This window comes from Xenopus laevis, chromosome 5S (genome assembly GCF_017654675.1).
Source record: "Xenopus laevis strain J_2021 chromosome 5S, Xenopus_laevis_v10.1, whole genome shotgun sequence".
In the NCBI taxonomy this organism is placed as follows: Eukaryota; Metazoa; Chordata; class Amphibia; order Anura; family Pipidae; genus Xenopus; species Xenopus laevis.
Window position 1 is genome coordinate 119,729,242 of NC_054380.1, and position 15,984 is coordinate 119,745,225.

Consider the following 15,984-nt stretch of genomic DNA (forward strand, 5'->3'; position numbering starts at 1 on the left):
GGAGGCAGTTCGGGGAGATTAGTCGCCCCCTTAAGAAGAGGAGATTTCTCGCCCAGGTGACTAGTCTCCCTGAATCTGCCCGTGTGCCCTGACCCTTATACTCATTCTATATCGGACAAGAGAGATCACTGTGGATGAACATTATAGAATATTGAAAGGTATAGAGTACATTTGTGATACTAATAATGTGAATACTACTTTGCCTGGCACCCCGGTTTGCATGCACACCACCCTGCCGTCACCCAGACTACACACCCCCACCATCACCCTACTGTTTTGCAAAGCCAACCCCTTACTAATCCCTCTCCTGTCAATCACACCCTCTTACACCTGAGAACCCCACAGCTTTGATGAGTCTGCCCCTGGTCCTGGTTCCCCGCAAGTTGTAATGAAAATCAATTCACAAACCACTGCACAATCATTTGAAAGACCTACGATATAACACAAAGAACCAGTAAAAAGTCCTCATTGTCACAATTACCACTTTTTACTGGTTCAGATTAATCAAAGATCGAATTTCGAAGTTACGTGAGTTTTTTTTTAACTCTAATAAATTCGAATTAAATCACAACTCAAATGGAAGGTTATTTATGAAAAAAACTTGAATGTCTAATATTCGATGGAATACGAACGATCCAAAAATTTGAATCGAGTTTTCCTCTGAAAAAAAACTGTCAGGAAGGCTAATAAAGCTGTGGTTCACCTTTAAGTTAACTTTTAGTATGTTATAGAATGGCCAATTCTAAGCAACTTTTCAATTGATCTTCATTTTTTATAGTTTTGGAGCTATTTGCCTTCTTCTTCTGACTCTTTCCAGCTTTCAAACGGGGGTCACTGACCCCATCTAAAAACAAATGCTCTCTAAGGCTACAAATTCAATGTTATTTCAACTTTTTATTACTCATCTTTCTATTCAGACCCTCTCCTATTCATATTCCAGTCTGTTATACAAATCAATGCATGGTAGCTAAGGTGATTAGGACCCTAGCAACCAGATGGCTGCAACCCGGAGACTGGAGAGCTGAAGAATAAAAATCTAAATAACTCAAAAACCACAAATAATAAAAAATGAAACCCAACTGCAAATTGTCTTAGAATGTCACTCTCTATATCTTACTAAAAGTTAATTTAAAGGTGAACAACCCCTTTAACATCTTCAAATGGTTCAAAGGACCTCTGCATTGAATTGTACATGAACTTGGCATCTTTTAGGTGGAGGATATTCGAACTAGAACTGTTTCCAGGGTTGAGGTGTGATAAATCTCACATTCAAATTGGTGATTTAAAATTTGGATTTGTGAGTTAGGACCAAAAAAAAAAAAAAAAATCGAATTTACCATTTGAACCTTAATAAATCTTCCCCTTTACGTTCTGGTCTTTTGCAGATTATTGAACCCTGTGGCAACATCTTTATTTTCCATTGGAACAAACGTCTGCAAACGTCATTTTAATAAAAAAGTAGATGTGGAGACATATTTTTCTCCAGGCTGAGATCGGTTGTGGGCAAGGTTGCCAGGTGTAATTTTCAAAACCAGCCAAGTCAGCTACAAAACCAGCCCAAAACTAGCCAAGATGCACTTCAACTGTATCCCAAAAAAAGCACAATTTGTGCAGTGAAAAAAAATAAATGAATATATGTAAAAATACGCCTTTTTGTCATTTTCACTGTTTCGTTTTTACATGAAGTAAAATGAGACAGATTTGCCTGTCAGCAGGGGTGGAACTACAGAGGAGGGCCCAGGAGTTATAGGGGCCCCATAAAGCCTTAATACATACAGTTTCATTAAATATTGGTAAAACAGTTCAACCTCTAGATATTTTGGTGGCCAGCAGATGTTTGCCCCAAAATTGTCTGAAATGAAGGAATGTCACCAGAAAATGCAAAAAGGGACAGGAAACTGGGGTACAGAGCCCAAAATCTGGTAACTCCTGACTTCTACACAGGTCAGTCCCATTGCATGCTGGGTATTGTAGTCTTACATTAAACTTAGCAAATTGTTAAACAAAAACTACATTACCCAACATGCATTGGGAGACACAGGCTTGACCACATTAGGGCAAGAAAAACATTGGCAGGTTTCCAAAGTACAAACCAGCGATATGCCCAAAAAGTAGCCCAAATCTGTACCATGGCAAGTTTCAAAACCCGTCTGGGCTTAAAAATAGTAGCCCAATTAGGCTGGAAACTGCCAATCCTCGTTATGGGCCTGTGCTTGTTTGTTTTCCACAATAAGCCCCACGCGAGAAGCATTCTGGGATACCGCTGCTCCCCCTCCTGAAGGACAATCAGGCTGAGGGTTGCTGCAGCGCTGGAGAAGCTTGGCGTTCGGTAGGTGGCAGCACTGAGCAGCTATGAATAACTGGCAACTCATTGGTGACGTAAGCGTTGCCCGGACAACCCGATGATGATCCCGCTAGCGGTTCAGCAAATGGATCGCAACAGCGAGAGCGCGCTCTGTGGAAGAAAGGGGAACAAGCACGTGAACGTACGCATGCGCAGATATCATTCTTTAAAAGACGGCGTTATTTACACTTTTCTAACCTATATATGTTTTCACTGTGCGTATGCGGAATCGTATATCTCATGAGATGTACCGTATCCCAGTTTATTGCAGAAACGTTCTTTGTCATAGTAATGCTTTTTGCGTTCTCTCTGTTGCCATGGTTTCTCGGATTGGCCACCTTCCGCCCATTATTATTATTATTACAGTGACCTCCATTCGCAACGCCTTCTTGTCTCCCGCCCGTTTCCACAGTAACCCTCTGGGACCCGCCCCCTCCTGTTGTCTCACTAGCTGTCCGCCAGAGGGCGCCGACTCCCCTGAGAAGCGGCGGCGCCATTCCGGAGTGTGAGATACCGCCAGATGGCGGCTTAGGATTGCTGCTCTCTGCCAGGCGCGGCCCGGGGTTAGCCACATTATTTTTTATTATTATTTTATATTTATTGCACCCCCTGTGATACCCTGGACTTAATGCTAATAACAAGAACACAAGTGTAAATAGGAAACAGCCCTGTGGTGCTGAGTGGCGACAGCGGCCCGGGCCTGGCTATTAACCCTCTGTCGCCGGATCCTTTGTGCACCTCTCGCTTCATTCTCTTGTGAGCCGCTCAGGACGGAGCTGGACACGAGGAGGAGGCTGGGCTCGGGATGTCCACTGGAGGTGAGGAGATTTCATTAAGATGGAGGCCGGAGAGCGCGGGAACAAGGGGACGGGGGAGGGGACTGGGGCTTCCCGCCACCGGGTGTCACCGGGCGGAGTGTACGGAGGGGGTGCGGCCTAAGCCCGGGGGGAGTCACATGGGAGAGTGGGCAGGAGTGTTTTGGTGCCCTCCCGTTACTGCTGCCTATTGGCTTGCCTGCTGTGCCCGTCTTGTTATTATTGTGCTGCTAATAGAGTGTCAGCTCTGCGGGTTTGTGCTGAACTTACTAGTGCCTCCCCCTGTCCTGTATCTGTCCATTTTCCTCAGCCTTTGTTATTAGAGTGTCAGCTCTGCGGGTTTGTGCGGAAGTTACTAGTGCCACTCTTGCTCTGTATCTGTCCATATCCCTCAGTCTTTGTTAATAGAGTGTCAGCTCTGTGGGTTTGTGCTGAAGTTACTACTGACGCCCCCTGTCCTGTATCTGTCCATATTCCTCAGCCTTTAATAGAGTGTCAGCTCTGCGGGTTTGTGCTGAAGTTACTAGTGCTGCCCTGTTTCTGTCCATATTCCTTAACCTTTAATAGTGTCAGCTCTGCACTTTTGTTCTGAAGTTACTAGTGCCACCCCCTGTCCTGTATCTGTCCATATTCCTCAGCCTTTGCTAATAGAGTGTCAGCTCTGTGGGTTTGTGCTGAAGTTACTAGTGCCACCCCCTGCCCTGTATCTGTCCATATTCCTCAGCCTTTGTTAATAGAGTGTCAGCTCTGTGGGTTTGTGCTGATGTTACTAGTGCTGCCCCCTGCCCTGTGTCTGTCCATATTCCTCAGCCTTTGTTAATAGAGTGTCAGCTCTGTGGGTTTGTGCTGACGTTACTAGTGCTGGGTTCAATGCACCCCCTGCCCTGTCTCTGTTATGTACCTGCATCATTGTATTCCTCTGTTATTTGCCCTTATCCTCCAGCCTGTGCTATTTTACTGTAAGTTTGTGCTGAATCTGTCCATATCCTAACCCTTTGCTATTAGATTGTCAGCTCTGTGGGTTGTGTTGGGGGACTGCACCTCCTGCCTGTCAGGGCACTTCTATAACACTGACAGTTGCTTTATTACTATACCATTGGCTTTCTACACCCCCTTTGCAAATAGATTGTCTGCTCTGCGGTCAGGATCGTGCACCCTCTTTACCCATTAGTGGCAGATACCATGACTTTATTCCTGCGGCTTTCTGTGTCCTTAGCTTTTACTGTGTGCAAATGGACTGTCAGTTCTATGGGTGCCTGCTGAAGTTACTTACACTGGGGAAGCTGTGTTACTTTATTCTATGGCTCTCTGTGTGACCATACGCCATTATCATTGGTTTATATTGTCAGCCCTTTGGACTTGATGCACAAGGTAGCACATTTTTACAGCGGGACCCCCCCCACCCCAATATATCATTGCCCCTATATAAGTGTGTCGTTCTTAAGGCACGAAAGTATTCTGCGCATTCCAGAAAGTTTTCTTTGTAGTGACATGAGCCAAATCATGAATCTACATTATTTTGATGGGGAAAAAAATTAAAACATTCCAGATGTCATGAATATGTACCACAATTTTTCAAAAAAATCTATTTTTTGATGTCACTGTTTCTTTAAAAAGGTTGTCAGGATATTTTTCATATTCATTTTTCGTAAGATGGGTATTGAATCAATTTGTATTTTATGTGTTGGGATCATACATACCCAAGCCCACCCATTATTACACTATTTGAATAAATAAATTCTCATATTACTTGTTGCTATTAATACAAAATATAAACCCACTAAGTTATATACACCTCTACAAGTGTTGTCTTGGTGTTTCCAGTTTTTTGGCCGATCTACACCCTGTGTAGTGTAGTCCATATTATCTTGTTAGCTGTTTAAACATTCCCCAGGTCAGGTTATCCATTGATATACAGTTATGGGATCCATTATCCGGAAACCCGTTCTCCAGAAAGCTCTGAATTGCAGAAAGGCAGTCTCCCATAGACTCCATTATAATCAAATAATCAAATAAACCAAATTTTAAAAAAATGTCCTTTTTCTCTGTAATAATAAAACCATACCTTGTACTGGATCCCAACTAAGATATAAGTAATCCTTATTGGAAGCAAAACAGCCTATTGGGTTTATTTAAAGGGAACCCGTCGCCCAAAACAAATTATTCAAAATCCTATTTTATCATGTTAGTCAAGCAAAATTAACTTTTAATTGCACTGTATAAATTATTTGAATCTTGTTTCCACCAGTCTGGGAACTTATAATTACAGCAAACAGGCAGGAGCCATTTTGTGGACACTGTTATTAAGACAAGTCTTGTATCATCTCAGAATCTTGTTTGTGCACCAGAATGGGGGACCTGATGTCCATCCCCATGCCCTGGCTACACAATTAAATGGTGAAGAGAACGGGGAAATGTGTGGAGATCATTGACATCTAGGAAGTGCTGAATGGAAAGTGAAAGTAATTGTCTACTCCGCCTCTATGCCTAAGGCATAGAGAAGGGGCAGCCAATATTTGATTGACAGCTGAGATTTTTAAATGAGTTTACAACAGCAATGAATGCTTTAATAAAAAAAATTGGATTTCATGTTTAATTTGAAAATGACTTTTATTATACAGATTTTTATATCTGGATGACAGGTCCACTTTAATGTTTACATGATTTTCTAGTAGAGTTAAGCTATGAAGATCCAAAATATAGAAAGATCTGTTATCGGGGAAACCCCCAGAGACTTCTAAATAACAGGTCCCACACCTTTATTTTTTTTTATTAAATGCTCATACATAGAGTAAGCAAATAAGGTCTTTGAACTGTTAATTGAACTGTTATTTGTGGTTTATCTACCTTGCTGGGTGGGGCTGGTTCATGAAACTGAATCAAATGTTGCAGCTCATACCAAGAAGGTTAATCTAACCATTGTCTAATTGCTTATATGCTTTACCTTGGTAATTGTATGTCATTAATAATACTAGATTTGCTCAGCATGTCTAACTATGTACATATTCTGTTGAATGGCTATACTGTTTTCATGTACGCCATGCTACGGTTTTATTCACATTTCTGAATATTATTCTGTGAACTTATTACAGCAAAACTATTGGACTTTTTGCTTCTTCTTTGGGTGGTGCATTTGAAATAAACACAGAGGCATTACCGGCTCCTTAAAGGGCCACATATATCTCACATTGTGCATATTCTGCACAATTTATGGTTCTTTAAGGTGCGATTTATATCTGTGTATGTACTGTATTGCCTAACGTTATCCATGGCTGACCTGCAATGTATTTCTGGGACATGACTTTCATATAATTGTTTTTTTTTTTTAATTTTTATTAAAAATTATTGTCATGAACGTCAAACTGTGACGGTCTCGCAGGACCTGAAAAGTATCACAATATAACAAGTACATCTCATAGTTGGTCGCGAGAAGTGTACCATTATCATTGGGATAGGTGATGGGGAGGGAGGGTTAGTTGGGGTAAAGGGGGAGGGAACAAGTGGACCTGTCACCCAGACACAATTAATCAAATCAAATTTTTATTTTTTATTAAAGCATTCATAGCTGTTGTAAGTTCATTTAAAAATCTCAGCTGTCAATCAAATATTGTCTGCCCCTCCCCTCTCCACAAATTCCCCGTTCTCTTCACCATTTAATTGTGTAGCCAGTACATGGGGATGGACATCAGGTCCCCCATTCTGGTGCACAAACAAGATTCTGAGATGATACAAGGCTTGTCTTAATAACAGTGTCCACAAAATGGCTCCTGACTGTTTGCTATAATTATAAATTCCCAGACTGAAGGAAACAAGATACAAAAAATTTATATAGTGTAATTAAAGTTCATTTTGCTTGACTAATGTGATAAAATAGGTTATTAAATATTTTTTTTGGGTGACCGGTCCCCTTTAAGAAGATAGCCAGGCAAACAGTAATAATATAAAATAGTAAGAAGAAAGAAGTGGGGGGGGGGAAGCTATACAGGTTATACCTTTATTGGAACAGAGCTTTGTACTGTTCCGGTTCTTTGAATTCCAGCCACCTCCACCAAATTGCAGTAAAAGTTACGTTTTGTTCTTCCGAGTGTGTAGAAAGTTCCTCTAAAACATAAAGCTCCTCTATTTTTGTGAGCCAATCCTTTATTGTTGGCACATGTTGTGTTTTCCAATGTAATGGAATAAGACATTTCACAGCGTTTAATAGGTAGGGTTCAAGTGATTTTTTGAATGCAGAGATAGGACTCTCTATATGGAACAACAAGCAATATGCTGGATTTCTGTCTATAGTGAGATTTAGGATTTCTTTAGACAAAGAAATGATCTGCTCCCAATAAGGTTTTATCCGTGGGCATTCCCAAAATATATGTGTCATGGTCTGGCAATTGTCTAATGGCCAAACGTTTTTGATCCTACAATTTCATCTGAATGTTAGTTTCAGATTGTTGCATTAAAGTGTACGCTTGGTACCCAAACGTTAATTAGATGACAAATAAAATTGGAACGTGTATGGCCAGCATAGATTTGCAGTACAGATGTCTGTTTTTATTTTTTTTTTCTCCCATTGGTTGGATATATCTACCAATGTCCCTAGATAAATCAGTTCCAAAAGCAGTAGAATTTAAAGCACTTGGCAACCACATAGCTTGTGACTGTAGGAAAGGAATCCTCAAGCCGCCTTAAGGTGGCCATACACGATAATATCCTCCTGTTTGACGAGGTTGCCAAACGAACTGATCAGGTTAATCTGATTGTTCGGCCCTACATATACTCACCGTATGCCATAAAAATACAAGACATGGTAAACAAAAAGCTGTCCGCTTCAATGAAAGTAAAGCATTTTCAGACCCACTCTTTCCTATAAAACAAAGGGTAGGGGCTTCTGTTTTAGCGTGAAGCTGAGGTAGTGATGAGAGTTTGGGATAGTCTTCTGCTATTAAGTGTTTGCAATAGTTGTTGCTGACAGTTGTGGCTATTGTTCAGGAATCAAGTAAGACACACACTGCACTTCTCATTAACTTAGATTTATACATTTAAATATATTTAGAATATTTAATTGAATACACATTTATAATCTAATCTAATATAAATTATATTTATAAATATAGATTTATAGTGCCTATGTAGGACAGTGTTTTGTAGCTCAGAGTGGTGTACAAAATTAGCCAATTCAGCCATGTTCACTTTGGCCACTGCATGGAAGTCTAATCACAGACGACTATTGCTTGTAAATACTGCTGGACCATAGAACTAACAATCATCTGAGTGCAACAACAAGATCCTTTCCAATAACAGGCGTGTATCACATTAAAACCCACTGATTTTTCAAGTGAGACATTGGACGTTATACCTGTTGACTTTGTTGAAAGAGGACAAAATGCCTCCAATCAGAGTGGCCACAAACACCTTTGAGTTTTGGCTTCAAACAGTTTTAGGAGAAAAGACATGCGGAGAGATGCATTTTGTCCACCACTCTTTTTCCACTGGATGGAAGCAACTAACCCATTAAAAAAAAAGAAATTGTTAGTATAGAACGGAAAAAAAAACCACAAAGACATATTAAACTTTTAAATCGCTAAATTTCTATTAAGAAATAACTTACCAAAACTCCGCCTGCGCTCCTCTTCAGAAAAGGCAACATGGCAACGATCCATCATGCGGCGCTCTATATCTCCTCCCTGGCTATCTCCTATAAGGAAGCCAGGGAGGAGAAATCGAGAGCCGCACGATGGGTCGCCGGATCGGCTTTTCTGAAGAGGAGCGCAAGCGGAGATTCGGTAAGTTATTTCTTAATAAAGACTTAGCGATTTAAAAGTTTCATTTGTCTGTGTTTTTTTTTTTTTTTAAATTGATGTTACTGGTCCTTTAACTCTACAATTACTACATTGGATAAAAACATCACCAGTGATGTTACCGATAGTATCCATTCTTGGTAAAGTTACAATATCTCACAAAGTTTATGGGGTATATTTATCAAAGAGTGAAGTTAATAGTGAAGTTCCGCCACTTTCCATTCATTTCTATGGGATTTTTAAAGGCGTATTTATCAAAGGGTGAACTTTCACCCATTGATAAATATGTCTTTCAAAATCCCATAGAAATTAATTGTGAGCTGCGGAATTTCACTCTAGTGGCGGAACTTCACTCTTTGATAAATTTACCCCTTAGGCTTTTGTATATTTTCATCCATGTCACCTGAATGCTGATATTATTAAAAGCTATTGCGACTGCTCATGGCTAATACTAACGTATACGATAATTCCAGTTTGCTACTGTTAATCTGTACATCTGTACAGCAGCTGGAACTGAATGTGATTGATTTTCCTACATTTTGTCCATTAAATATACTGTACCTACTGTTATATTCTAGATCATATATTGACATTATTTATTTATTGCAAATATTTTAAACACAGTAATAGTCTTTGACTTTCTGTATAGTAAACTAACTAAACAGTTTAAGTGCCAACCCCAGCTTTGCTTATATGTTAAAAGGAAACCATGATTAAACCCTGGAGATATATTTTAAATAATTACACAGTTACTTTGTCGATTAAATATTTTATTTAGTCTAATTTGTATGCAGGGCAGGCATTCATAACATAAGGTATGTGATCCAGAAATGGGGTGGGGGGTATTCCATAAATGTTCTGGTGACATTTAGGGGGTTATTTGTTAAAGTCCAAATGCCATAAACTCAAAAAATTTGTGTATTTATTACTATAAAATCTGAATTTTTAGTAAAAAAAAAACAAACTTGATTTTTAGAGATTTATTAAACCCCGAAAATCTGGCATCTCGGACCTGCCGAGATTATATTTAAGTCACTGGGAGAAGTCTCGAAGATATCCTGATCTGAGCTGGGTTTCATGCAAAAATCCAAATATTTAGTGGTTTTTGGGCAAAAATCTTTAGGCTAAAAAATTTGTATGATTCAAATTTTTCGATTTTCAATTTTTTTTTGGAGTTTTTTTTTCTGGAAAATGTAATGATATATAAGGGGGAATAACCTGTGCGGATTTGGCCATAGTATATTTCAGAAAATAATGTGGTAAATTTGGATTTTGATAAATAACCCCCTTATACTTAGGAACCTAACATTAATTACTACTTTGTAACAAGTCACTTAATGGATTGCTAATAAATTAAGAAATATGTTATGAAATGCTGACATGACAATCCTGTAAATTTCAGGAACAGTGCATGTTTTATAGCGCTGGTTTGAGTGATGCAAACATTTGGTTAGGATATGATTTGGGCATGGTTAAAACCACCTAGACTTAATTCTGGGGAGGTTGACATCTCTTATAGACCCACAGACATTTATCTTGGTACCAGCTGGAGGGCATATATTTTAGTTCGTGTTTTTTTCCACCAAACATATACTTAAGATGGACTGCCTGAGTGTCTAAAAGCTGATTCAGAAAAACATATTCATATACAAATTTGAGAAGTCATGTGCCTTGTCATGCGTCTTGATTGCTTCAAATAGTTTTGTTGGCTTTCTAGTGTTTTGTGTAAAGTCATATACAAGTTAAAAGGGTGGTTCACTTTTAGTTTGATGAAGAGAGTGATATTCTGAAACCATTTGCTGTTGGTTTACATTTATTATTTGTGTTTTTTGAGTTAATTAGCTTTTTATTCAGCAGCTCTACAGTTTGCAATTTCTTCAGCAATTTAGTTGCAAGATTAACCTTGCATTGTTTTCACTACAAGACTTGAATATGACTAGAAGAGGGTCGAAATAGAAAGATACGTAATAAAAAGTAGCAACAACAATACATTTGTAGCCTAAGGGTAAGGCCACACGAGGAGATTCGGGGAGATTTTGTCACCTGGCGACTAATCGCCTCGTCTTTTGAGCGACTATCTCCCCCAACTGCCTCGGCAGTTTTCCCCATAGGCTACAATGCAAAGTCGCCTGCGCTAATGCACACTCGACGATTTGTTTTCTATAGTCGCCCGAAGTTGCCTCAGTGATGAACCACCCATTTGAATGCAGGGTTACATAGTTACATAGTTAAATTGGGTTGAAAAAAGACAAAGTCCATCAAGTTGATTTTCTTGTATGTTTAATTTAGTCCTGTCTGGCCATACACGCACAGATGCGATTGTACAAAACTACATTTTTATGATTATCTGTGCATGTACAGTTGTGTTCAGAATAATAGCCGTGTGTTTTAAAAAAGCGAATAAAACTCAAAATCCTTATAATGGCTTTTATTTCCATACACACAAATGTATTGGAGCATTTACTTTACAGAAAGTGAAGAACAGGGAATATTGGGCTGTTCCAAAATATAGCAGTGTCTGTATTCTTCTTTACAAACTCAAACATTCACTGTATAAACTGAAAAATGTTTTAAGATTTTGCTTTCCTTTAAATGACTGAACTAATATTTAGTTGTATAATCAGTGTTTCTGAGAACTGCTGCACATCTGTGTTGCATGGAGTCAACCAACTTCTGGCACCTGTTACATCCCACAATTCTTCTGCATTTCTTAGTTTTGTCTCAGAAACCACATTTTTGTTGTCACCCACAAGTTTTCTATTGGATTAAGTTCTGGGCATTGGGCTGGCCACTCCAAAACGTCAATCTTGTTGGTCTGGAACCGAGAAGTTACTCATTTACTGGTGTGTTTGGGGTCATTGTCTTGTTGAAACCCCCATTTCAAGGTCATTTCTTCAGCATAAGGCAACACAACCTCTTCAAATATTTTAATGTATTGAAATTGATCCATGATCCCTGGTTTGTAATAAATAGGCCCAACTACATAGTATTAGAAACATCCCCATATCATGATGCTTGTGCCACCATGTTTCACTATCTTCACTCTGTACTGTGACTTGAATTCAGTGTTTTGGGGGTCGCCTGACAGACTGTCTGTGGTTGCTAGACCCAAAAAGAACAATCTTGCTTTCATCAGTCCACAAACTGTTGCGCCATTTCTCTTTAGGCCAATCAATGTGTTCTTTGGAAAATTGTAAGCTCTTCAGCACGTCTCTTTTTTTCGACAATGGGACTTTGGTGGGGCTTCTTGCAGCTTGTCTTCACATAGGCGTCTTCTAATTATAACAGTATCACAGGTAACTTTACTCCTTCTATCATCTCCCTGTAGCTGATCATTGGCTGAGCCATTTTGGATATTCTTCCATCCATACTAATGGTCCTTTTCAGCTTTCTTCCAAGGTTTGGTTGCCATTTTAAAGCATTTGAGATCATTTTAGCTGATCCGCCTATCATTTTCTGCACATTATATGTTTTCCCCTCTGCAATCGTAGAGGGGAAATGTTGTAAAATGGAACGAGCCATTTTCCAACATTTGCTCCTTCCTTCCTTAAATAAGGGCTGTAATTGACACCTGTTTTTTCACAGAATGAATGAGCTCACTAATCGAACTCCACGCTGCTATTATTTGGAACACGCTATTATTTTGAACACTGCTATTATTTGGAACAAGCCTCAATTAATGATTCAATGACATACAGTGAGCAGCATGTATGTCAAAACTGTTGGGTCTGTTGGTTTTCTATTACTCTACTAAACCTATTAGTAAATTATTTGCCATGTAGAAATATAACTTCTACCAAAAACAGTGATTGATCAGGTTAGTGATGTCGACTGCTAATGTTCTGAACACTACTATATTATGGCCTCCCAATCCCTACTCAGCCATGTATTATGCATTAGTTTCCTGTATTGCGCTTGTTGGAAAATTTCATCTGTCGATGCACCTCGTTGAACAGTACATGGTGCATTGGCAGACGAGGAAGTGAAGTGGATCTGCAATCATAACAATATAAAGGCAACTGTGCTGTGTGTTTCCCCATGTGTGCTCTGTCCAACTGACTGTGACTTCGCCCTGCCATCTAAAATCTGTTATAAATGCAGTGGCCTAAAGCTTGGAGACCATCATTGATACATGAGGTGGTTCAGGAAGCATTAGTTTTAAAGGACCAGTAACATCAATTTTTTTTATTTAAAAATTTGTTGGTGTAGAACGAAAAAAAACCCCACACATATTAAACTTCACTAAGTCTTTATTAAGAAATAACTTGCCAAAACTCCGCTTGCGCTCCTCTTCAGAAAAGGCGATACATTGTGCGGCGCTCGATTTCTCCTCCCTGCTCTCCATATAGGAGATAGCCAGGGAGGAGAAATCGAGCACTGCATGATGGATCGTCGCCGTATCACCTTTTCTGAAGAGGAATTTCAGTAAGGGATTTCTTAATAAAGATAGCGATTTAAAACTAATATCTCTTTGTGTGTGTTTTTTTTTTTTTTACGTTCTACACCAACAAATTTTTTATTTAAAAAATTGATGTTACCGATCCTTTAAGGTGGCCATATACATAGAGAAAGTCAAATGAGCAGATCTCTCCCCAATATGCCCACCTTCCAGGTGGACGATATCGGATCATAATGAAAGCAATGTGGGCTGTCGGATCGCGGTACCGCATCAATGAACAGATGCGGTCCGCGATGTGACGGGATTTTAACCCCTGCCCGACTCTCGGCAAGATTTCGATCGGGGAAGACTGTTGGAGGGCCCCACACACAGGCCAATAAGCTGCCTGAAGCGGTCTGTCGGCAGCTTTTATTGGCCCGTGTATATCCAGCTTTAGTTAAGTGCCAGAATGTGACGGGTTTTAAGGCGTTTTTAATAGCGGTGGTTTTGAACGTGATAGTGGCCAAAACAGTACTTCTTGTAACTCTTATCTATATTGATCAGGAAATGGGTTTTCTTAAAACAAAATGTACAGCTGTTTATGTCTTTGAGGTGGAAGAAGTAGAAATTTCCTCCCCCCTCCTTGGATCAACTGCTGTCTTACTGCTGGGACCCTAGTGACACATTATTATAAACAGCTGTCTTAAGATAATTCAGAAACCTGTAACATGTCATTCCAACAAGAGACACATCTGTAAGGGGCAGGTTACCTTTTAAATGTACTTAATAATAATTGTGTAATGATGCAGATATCTTCGGATTTTTTGCAACGTGTTGTTGTTTGGATTTCAGCTATTTGCCCTTTAATTGCAGACTAAATTCTACAGATTAAACTTAAAATACTTTTGTGTTGATAGGATCACTGACTTTATTAACCAAAAAAAGATTATTCCTGAGGCTAAACTTTTATTAATTCTCCATTTATTTGTTGTTTTTTTTGTTTTTTTCAGACACACACTCCTATTCAACTTCTAGCCGGTCATTTAAAGGCCTTGTAAAGCCTACATTTTCCTACCATGTATACAAGTTGGGCATATCTCCCCCACCCAAGCCACATCATTTGTACTGCATTTACCCCCAGCATTATCACATTTTCCTAAAACAAATAGCAGCTTTTACCCGGCGACCATTTTCCCTCTGACACATCCGTAACACTGACACATGTATGCTGTAAAGTTCATGCAATGCAGAATGCAGGTTACACAGGCACAACACACTTTCATAAAAAGTTCTGCTGTGGTTGAGCACTGTAATGGTTAAGCTGAGCTCAGGAGAGGTGGTTTGGAGAAACTAGGATCAGACAGCTAGAGTTTCTATGGGAACCAGTAATGCTATCTTCTTATTGGCTGTTATACTGGGGGGCTTTAGTAATCTGAGGGGGGCTTTAGTAATCTGAGCTGAGAAGAACTGAGCATGCTCAAAAGTCAACAGTCAAAGCAAATTCCTGAGGGAGGTGGCCAAGCGGGTTAGAGGAGGTGCTGCAGCCTTACTTGACATTACAGCACTGACTTTAATGTCATAAGACATTTAGGGTTTTGATTGGGTTAAGCCAAATTTGCAACCAAATATGGGATTCGGAAAATCCCTGCTAGCAAAATGTCAAATATTTAGAAATAAAATAAATAATATTAAATATTAAGACGGGTCGAAGAGCAGTTCTATCTCATCTTCCCTTCCATGTCTGCCAATTAACCCACGCACAATGCATCAGCAGATAACATTTTAAAAGGGCACAGATGTTGTTTGAGCTCTTGTTGAGTCATGAGTTGGTCTGTCAATGCCCACCTTGCCTTGGCACACATCCTCAGACAGTGTGGCAGTATGGTTGAAATGGACCAAACGCTTCAGCTAAAATTGGGCACGTATAGCCACTATTATTCACTAACTGCTTCACATTGCTATTAGAAGTAAACTAATATTTATTACCCTAGCTTTTACCTTTTTATTCTGTAATTGACAGGGCTTAAATAAATCTAACTTATTTATAAAAAAAACCTGCTGTTCAAGGTACTCACTATGACAAAAGACTGCACAAATTAAAAAAAATAGAGAAAAATTTAAAATTAGCATTAAATAATAATTCATAACACAAATGTGCTTGTTATGGCCTTAGAAGTTCATATAAATAAATGCTTCATACATTAAATCCATTCATGAACACACAAATGCCCATAGACACTAATGGTTAGTAAAAAGAAACTGTTGCACAGCTTGAAAAAATTGTAGCGCAAAAAAAATGCACATTTTCTTTAATGCGACTGGCAACTTTTTTACCGTTTTGCAAATTTTTGATGAAGCACAATGGTTTAGATTCGCTCATCACTAGTAATCCCATAAAAGAACAGAAACCATGACTCCTTGTGACTATAACTCCTTTATGTTATCTCATATAAGTTATCTAGAAGAAGCAATTTATATCCGTATGTACTGTCCAAATTAGTTTTGTGACTTCACTTGGATGCCCTGACAAAGCCAGTGCCCTTAGGTTACTTATTATTAAAGGAGACATATAGGATAAAGGGAAAAACCCTTATTTTGTAGGCAATTATGAATAATGAATAATGGTGTGGTGCTGGTGTCACATTGTGCTACAAATTA

The 15,984-nt window shown here is 39.2% G+C and overlaps 1 protein-coding gene across 4 annotated transcripts in view; it reads left to right on the forward strand.

The window, feature by feature from the left end:
* Positions 1–2,752: 2,752 nt before the first annotated feature.
* Positions 2,753–15,984, forward strand: part of stag1.S (stromal antigen 1 S homeolog) — a 117,792-nt gene continuing 104,560 nt past the window's right edge. Inside the window, exon 1 of one of the 4 annotated variants that reach the window (XM_041563961.1) lies at positions 2,753–3,162. The gene's annotated coding sequence lies outside the window, so the exon portion shown is untranslated. 4 annotated transcript variants of the gene reach the window in all.